Raw genomic sequence first — 9,028 nt, forward strand, 5'->3', positions numbered from 1 at the left:
CCCTTGATCTAGTTTAGAAGTATCAAGTTCCGGGCTTTGAAACTAATCAACAAAATCAATAAAAACAAATTCATATTGCCAATTTTCATGATTTGGGAGATTTTTCAATTGACGAAAGTCTTTGAATCATGGCTTTCTTGAACCTTTATCTTAGATACGCAACACATGTAGAAATCTAATCTTAGTTAATTAGACAAATAGGAGTAGTAAATTACCAGCATATAAGCAACAATCTTATCTTTCACTAGATCAGAAACTCTTTTTTAATTCTTGGCGTCATTTCTAGCATTATGATAAACTTTTACTGAGAGCTCGGTAATAAAATCTTTAGCTCTTGTACCTACTACTACTGTTGTTCGATCTAGTGGAATAATCATCTTCAACTTTCCATTGTCATTTTCTTTGCGTTTCTTTTGGGTTGAAAGCCCCGTTCTCTTTCCTCTCCTTTTTTTCTATAATAGCACATAAAATTATTTAGATATAAATAAATAAAACACAACTACAGATGTTGGAGAGACATAATTTAATAAATAAATCAATTTACCTGGAGGCGGGATTGCAGATACATCGGTAGTTTCACCATTATTAGAAATATCCACATTTGTCATCATGATTGACTGCAATATATTAAGAATTTTAAAAAATAAAGACTAATCAAAAGTAGAAATCAAGAAGATGATGGAAAATAAAACTTCTATGGATTAAGAGATTCAATAAAGAAAAAGTTACCTCGATGATGACTTGAAAATCACATCCAATCATCATCCTCAACTTCATCATGTTTAGTAGTTTCTTCATCTGTGGCAGAGTCGCTGTAGTCATCTAGGTCTTCGTGATCAGAATCATCTACACCTACTAAGTCTATTTCTTCCTCGCTATTGAGAAAAGGTGCTTCAACACCCACTCTATCAATATCTTTTCTTTGTATTCTAATGTTATGATTGTCTAACTCCACTTGTGGATTTGATTCTCTTCTTTTAACTAAGTCAATCAGTTGAAATGGTTCCATTTCACCTTGTTGTTCAGGAATATCATACAAATTTTGTGGTCTTACCCTTATTACTGCATGCCATTTCTCACTTTGGCCATGTTTAACATAGTACACTGACTAGGCCTGCAAGCCTAGAATGAATGGATCACTTGTGTAATAAAGTTGCGTTATATCTATAGACACGAATCCATATTCATCTTGTTTGTAACCTCTACTTTGACTACGACCTTGAGGAGGAACTTTAAACCAATCACATTGAAATAATATAACTGATTTATTGTTCATATATTGAATCTCTAAAATTCTTTTTATCTTTCCAAAATAATCAACATTTCCTGTATGTTCATCACTCTTCACCATCATACCACTATTTTGAGTTTTTAAATCTAGCTCAGATGCCACTGTTCAAAATCGAGAACTATTCAAGATATATCCATTATGACTAATAACATGAGGGTCTGGAGGTCTTGCCAAAACTAGTAATTCATCAGTAATTCGGTTATTATCATTCTTCTTTAATTGTACCACCTGTAATATTTTAGTTACAAAATCACAAACGTTAATGTTAATTTTAAAAAATAAATTTACGAACCATCAAATGATAGAGTTTACCTTTTCTTCAAACCACGAAGAAAATTTCTCCTTGTGTCTCTTGGCTATGTTTCTATTACTCTCCTTTGTTAATATGTCTAAATGTTCCCTATGGATTGTGAACATTTGAAAAAAAATTAAAAATTACAACACAGTTGTTGACTATTTATAAAAAAATGATGTAAGGGTAAAATATATCTTACTCAATCCAAGGTTTGACTTCCTCACAATTTTGGAGAATGTAAAAGTTGCTTGATTGATTTAAAGAGTATTCAACTTTGTCCAAGAACCCCTGATAATGATTTACCGTCACAATTAAATATGGAAAAGCTATTGTGATCTATGCTAGAAGAATCAGAATTTCTATCTGGACGATTTTGCTTCATTTTCATATCAGTCAAATATCTAGAGCAGAATGTCATGCACTCCTCTACAAGATAGCCTTCAACAATTAATCCTCTTGCACGGAGTTATTGCGTACATAACCTTTCAAGGTTCACAAAAATCTGTGAAGTATATAGATTAATATTTTTATAAATTTCAATTAAAAAATAGTTTTAAAAAAGTAATAATCCAACCTTTCAATGAAGTACATCCATCAAAATTGCACAGGGCCACCCAACTTTGCCTTGTTTTCCAAATGAATTGCCAAATGAACCATGACATCAAAGAACGACGGTAAGAACACACGTTCTAATTTACATAATGTAATTTGTATACTTTTATCTAGATGATACAACTTCCCCACACGCAACTCTTTAGCACACAAATCACTAAAAAATAGTGACAATTTGATTAATGGTTTATGTGCATATTTTGGAAAGATTTCTTTGATGAGAAGTGGTAACTGCCGCTAAAAAAGAACATGCTAATCATAATTTTTAAGTCCAAAAATTTTAGCTTCGTTGATGCAATGACTAATGTTTGAAGCATACGCATCAGGAAACTTAACTTCTTTGTTGAGTTGACAAAATTGAATTCTTTCAGCTTTAGACATTGTATAACTTGCATGAGGAAGTATGTATTTATCCCCACTTTTTATGAGATGAAGGGATTTTTTGATTTTCATCTCTTATAAGTCCAGTCAAAATTTCAATGTGTCCTTAGTTTTTCCTTCAATGTTCAACAATGTTTCAAATACACTTTCACTAATATTCTTTTCAACATGCATTATATCCAAATTATTTCTCAACAGATTTGAAGAAAAATGTGGGAGTTCAAAGAATACACTTTTCTTTTCCCAATTATCACATCTGTCAGTATCTCATTTTCTTTTTCTTGTGCTGCCATCGACTAACCTTTGTAAAAAAGTATTAATTTGCACAAGTACATCTTCACCACTCAAATCTTGTGGTGCAAGTCTTTCTTCCTTTGTATTGTCAAAATGAATTTTATTCCGTCGATAAGGATGATTTATCTCCAAGAACCTACGATGACCCATGTAGCATTGCTTTCGACCATGTTTCAAGTAAACTGAACAAGTATCTACATGACAAACTGGACAAGCTAGTTTACCTTTGGTGCTTCAACCAGAAGAATACCATAAGCAGGAAAATCATTGATTGTCCACAATAAAGAAGCACGTAATTGAAAATTTTATTTCACAAAAGCATCATAAGTCTCAATTTCGTCCGCCCATAAGATATTCAAATCATCAATAAAGGGTTGAATATACACGTCAATATCCATACCAGGACTTTTTAGTCCAGGAATAAGTAAGGACAATAATAGACTAGATTGTTTCAGGCATAATAATGGGGGAAGATTATATGGAATTAAGATGATAGGCCACATGCTATATGAATTACTCATTTAACCAAAAGGATTAAATCCTTCTGAAGCCAGTCCAAGTCTTACACTCGAGGATCTGAAGCAAAATCTAGATATGTTTTATCAAAAGTTTTCCATGCTAATGAGTCAACTGGATGTCTTAACACTCCATCATCAATTCGTTTATTTTTATGCCACTTTATTTCTTCAGCGATTCCTTTTGTCATAAATAGTCGTGTAATCTAGGTATTATAGGAAGTATCTAAGAATCTTTCTAGGAATTTCCCTTTTTTTCTTATTCAAATTATCTGAAGCAACCTCATCATTAACATCTCCTTTTTTTATTGTCCATCTTTTTTCACCATATTTAGGACATTATTCAAGATCAGCATATTCCTTTCTATATAAGATGCAATTATTAATACATGCATCTATCTTCACATAATCTAAACCCAAATATTTTACTATTTTTGTAGCTTCATAAATAGAATTCGGAAGCACATTCACTTTGGGTAAAACATCACTCAGTAATTTCAACAAAGAGTAAAATGAGGTATTATTCCATCCATGCATACACTTCATTTGAAAAAGACCCACTATAAAAGAGAGTTTGGAGAACTTTTTCCAATTTGGATACAACTCTTTTTCTACATCCTTTAATAACCTAAAGAAACTCTCAGCTTCTGTATTAGGTCTTCATGCTCTGACTCAGTTGTCTCATTAAATTCATGATTACTATTGGGAACACCATGATACATATCATGCAAAATTTCAAAAATAGGAGCATCATCAGTTTCTAAATTTGAATACACATTAGTTTCTAAATTTGAATCTTCACTATTATTTGTTTCATCATCTGAAGATAAATCTGGCTCACCATGATTAATCCACCTTTTATAAGTTTGTGTTACTCCCCATCTACGTAAGTCTATTCTCACTTCGTCTCGCATTTTTCAAAGAACATTATTACATTTCATGCACGAACATTGAATTCTTACACCAATCTCAAGATTGGAAATACAAAGTTTAGAAATTATTCCACAACATTTAAGTATTGCGGTAACGTCCTATTTCCAATATGCATCTAACTTTTATCCATTATATACTTACCTACAGAGAGTTCTATATCAATAAACATAAAATTATATGAATTTTTCTTAGTAAAAAAAATAAAGAAAGTAAATGTTAGAGAAAGCCTTCATATTATAAAAAGTTAAAATAAAGGCCAAAAAGTGCTTTCAAGACAAAAAAATGATGATTCAAGTGGTTGAACTCAATATTTAAAATATATGTTAAGTAAAGGTTGAACTCAATATTTAAAAGAGCTTATTTTGCAGGTCTTTTTTATACACACAATTGCCACACTTTAATTAAATGAAAGGCCACATGGTTTCCAACATATAGCCGCTGAACGACATTAAATTTTGGGAGATATAAATAGAAGAAAATCTTAGATAGTATTACATACCAGTACAAAGAAAACTTAATTTGGTTCAACGAAAGTCTCTCTTGTAAACGTACTTTGAAAGACCTTGCTGATCAAGTAAAAGAAGTGATGCCTGCATATATAAAAATGACATTATGATTGAGTTTGACCACATGATATCTTATCAATTAGAGAAGGCCTAATTTTCTTAAAAATAAATAAATAAAAGGATTAGCAATGAAAAGATGCCATTGCTTCCTAGGCGAAAGCGATTAGACATGCCATTAATATGATTTATTATCAACACAAGCAACAGTTCACTATAATAAACATATAGGGATCATTTGGTAGGAGGGACAAGGATAACTAAACTCAGGATTAATGTAGCAAAGAGCTTATCCTATGTTTAATTGGGATGAAATGCATGGGATAACTCATCCCAAGCTAATCATTTATGCCCTTGAGATTTGATATTAAATTCTAAAAGGAAATGGAATATTGAACACAACATAACTTTGTGTGTCAATGCCATTATCAAAAGAGTTTGTTTTTTATCTTGCCTTCTTGTGCAAAAGATATTTCGTGAATTTATCTTGCCTTCGTAGGTTTGGTGTACTTATACCTCTTTCAGAGATTTCTAAAAGTGGCAGAGAGAGGGCCAAGAGGAAGGCTACTTCATTATTGGAGAACCTTAGAAAAACCTCTGCAGCCTTGACTGGTATTATATCAGTAAAGGATTCATTAATTGCTTCTTTCATTCTTAACTAACTGTAAGTTACACAATTTCATTTATAGTGTGAAAATTTTTTGAGAAAACAAGCATGAGGAAATTAAGTCATTCTTACTGCTTTGTGTATCATCGAATCTATTTACTCCATTTTCGAGTGAGTCACTGATTTGTTTGACCTATTTACTTCCATTATTTGTTACTAATTGATCAATTTGAGGTTTGTCATGCTAAGGTACAATAAATATTATCAACTTTATATAAATGAAACATTCTGATATGTGGATAATTTTACTTTTTTTTCTTTTATGTTAGCCTTCTACTTGTGATGTCTTCTATGGACTTATAAGTGAATTGATGTTGCATTCTCTTCTGCAAAAGAATCAGTATGATAATTTTTGACTTCCAATTATTGTTCTCCTTGCTCTCAAAACTATAAATGAATAATGTGGCTTGATGAACCTATATTTATTACTAAGATTTTTGTTCATTCCCATAGTACTAATGGCATGAACTGATTTTTATGATTGTGGGATAATAGGTAGATGCCTTATTTTCTATTAGTGAGGAAGAATTACTTGTTATTTGTGTTAGTGAAAGATAGCAGGTATCCTGTGTAATTAGTTGAGATGTGTACAAGCTAGCTGGGACTATATGATTAACATATATCCAATGTAAAGAAAGAGGTAAAATACTACTACTACAAGAGAAGAAAAAGTCTTGATGTATTTCTGGCAACAGTCCACAGATCTATCTCAATCTCTTCATACCCCGTTGATAATCCTTTAAAAGGGAAAAGTATGAGTATGACTTCTCCATTGGCATGTTCTCCTAAATGCCAGGGCTATTCAGTTCCAGGGAATTGTTCTACTTTCTATTCATTTTCCTAAGAAATCCATAGCTTATCAAACACCAAAAACCAACACTATTTCCACTCCAACCACAACTTCACAACCAAAATAAGAAAACACCAACACTTTTAAGTGGAATTTAGTGAAGAAAGCAGAAACAATGGTTTTAGATGCTGTAGAAAGTGCCTTAACAAAGCACAAACTCGAATACCCTTTACCTAAAATAGCTGGCCCACGAGTTCAGATTTCAGGAAACTTTGCTCCTGTACCTGAAAAACCTATCACTCAATCACTACCGGTGATAAAAAAAATACCCAAATATGTGCAAGGTGTCTACTCCCGTAATGAAGCTAACCCACTTTTTGAACCAATAGCCGAACACCATTTCTTTAATGGAGATGGCGTGGTTCATGCTGTTCAATTCAAAAATGGGTTAGCTAGCTAAGCGTGTCGGTTTACTGAGATAGAATGATTTGTTTAAGAAAAAGTATCGGGTCACCCTATTTTCCCTAAAACCATTGGGGAATTACATGGATAGTTAAGGATATCAAGGCTTATGCTTTTTTATGCTAGTGGACTCTTTGGAATTATTGATCATAGTAAAGGAACTGGTGTTGCTAATGCTGGGTTAGTTTATTTCAACAACCGATTACTTACGATGTCTGAAGATGATTTTCCATATCATGTTAAGGTGACATCTACTAGTGACCTTACAACAAAAGGGAGCTTTTATTTTAATGGACAATTGAAATCCACTATGATAGCTCACCCGAGACTCGACTCTATTTTGGGTGAGCTATTTGCTCTTAGCTACGATGTGATTCAAAAGTTGTATCTTAAGTACTTCAGATTTTCTAAAGATGGTGAGAAGTCAAACGATGTGGAAATTCCTGTGGAGGATCCAATGATGATGCATTATTTCTTGATAATTGAGAAGTTTGTCATCATTCTTGATCAACAAGTTGTGTTCAAGATGTCTAAAATGACTCGCAGAGGATCATCAGTGGTTTATGACAAGGAAAACGTTTCAAGATTTAGGGTTCTGGACAAGTATGGTAAAGATAATTTGGGTTTAAAATAGGTTTAAGTACCTGATTGATTTTGTTTCCATCTCTGGAATGCATGGGAAGATGAAGATTCTGATGAAATCATAGTAAGTGGTTCTTGTATGACTCCACCAGATTTAATTTTCAACGAGTGTGTGAGGGTCTAAAGAACGTTTTATCAAAAATTCTTCTTAATTTGAAGAACACAAAATTACCAGAAAAACAATAATCCAAAACAAAGAGGAACAAGTGAATTTGGAGGCTAGAATGGTTAACAGGAACAAACTTGGTAGAAAGATACAATATACATATTTGGCTATTGCAGAACCCTGGCCAAAAGTTTCTGGATTTGAAATAGTAGACGTTTTTACTGGTGAAGTTTATAAATTCATTTATGGTGACAACAAGTATGGTGGAGAGCCTCTTTTTTTACCAAGAGACCCGAATTGTCAAGCAGAAGATGATGGTTACATTTTAGCATTTGTGCATGATGAAACAGAATGGAAATCAGAGCTACAAATTATCAATGCATTGACCTTAAAGCTCGAAGCCACAGTGAAACTACCATCAAGAGTGCCTTATGGCTTTTATGGCACTTTCATAAATGCCAAAGATTTAGCAAATCAAGCCTAATTTCAGTGACGAAAAAGTGGCTAGCTTCGCAAACTATGTCTATTAAAGAGGAAATTTACCAGAGGGATGGTTTAGAATATACGTCCCCAGAATTTCAAGCTCATACATTTCAAGATGTAACAGAACTAATACCAAAGTTTTCATCTTCACAATATACTTATATAAAGTATTGGAAACCAATTTTCAACTTGCATAAATCAAACAACAAAAAATATCCAACTTGCACTCTATAAAATCCTTTCGGGTTTGAGAAAATACAAGCACAACCAAAAATTTTCAATGCTCTGTTTCTCTCAATTTCCTGTCCCTCTTAGTTTTCCTCTCTATTGTCCTTAACCTGCAATGCTTCACATCCGTAGCAGTGAATTTCCACGTGGACGACGAGAACGGGTTGTTAGCTTTTAAGTCGGGCATTACAATTGACCCATTAGGTATTCTAGCAATCTGGAAGTCATTATTGATTATTGCAAATGGTCGTTGTATCTTGTAGAGACAACTATGCGGTAACTAGTCTATCACCTTATGGACAACCCAAAAACACTAAATCTTATTGGGTATCATATCGTTATCTCTCTCGAAACAAAAAAATCTAGACAATATTTATCTTGCGAATCTTAAGTACTTAACAGGAACACTATTAGGGAGAATCTAAAAATTAAAAATAAGGAATTTAAAGCTAATTCTCAAGCAACTTTCAGCAAGAATTCAATTAAAATGGCATTTGTAAGAAAAAATTAAGCCTGATTAAGATTGTTTTCAGCAGCTTTACGTTCATCAACAAATCAAATAAACACATAGGATCCACAAATTAAAAGAACATAATAACTCAAGAAACAAGTCATCAAACTATATATAGAGACTAAATCATAAGTAATAACTCACCAAACTTAGAGGAAGCAATCAAAGAACTAGCTTGGGAAAATGCCGCAATAACGAAATCAGAGAAGAGATGAGAGCTTGGGTATAACAATGGAAAAAAACCTAGTAGCAGGA

General features: G+C 32.7%; 1 pseudogene; it reads left to right on the forward strand.

Moving 5' to 3' along the window:
• The first annotated feature begins 6,516 nt into the window (after positions 1-6,516).
• On the forward strand, positions 6,517-8,035 carry LOC107866259 (annotated as a pseudogene).
• Positions 8,036-9,028: the final 993 nt, after the last annotated feature.

Source organism: Capsicum annuum, chromosome 3 (genome assembly GCF_002878395.1).
Source record: "Capsicum annuum cultivar UCD-10X-F1 chromosome 3, UCD10Xv1.1, whole genome shotgun sequence".
Lineage (NCBI taxonomy): Eukaryota > Viridiplantae > Streptophyta > Magnoliopsida > Solanales > Solanaceae > Capsicum > Capsicum annuum.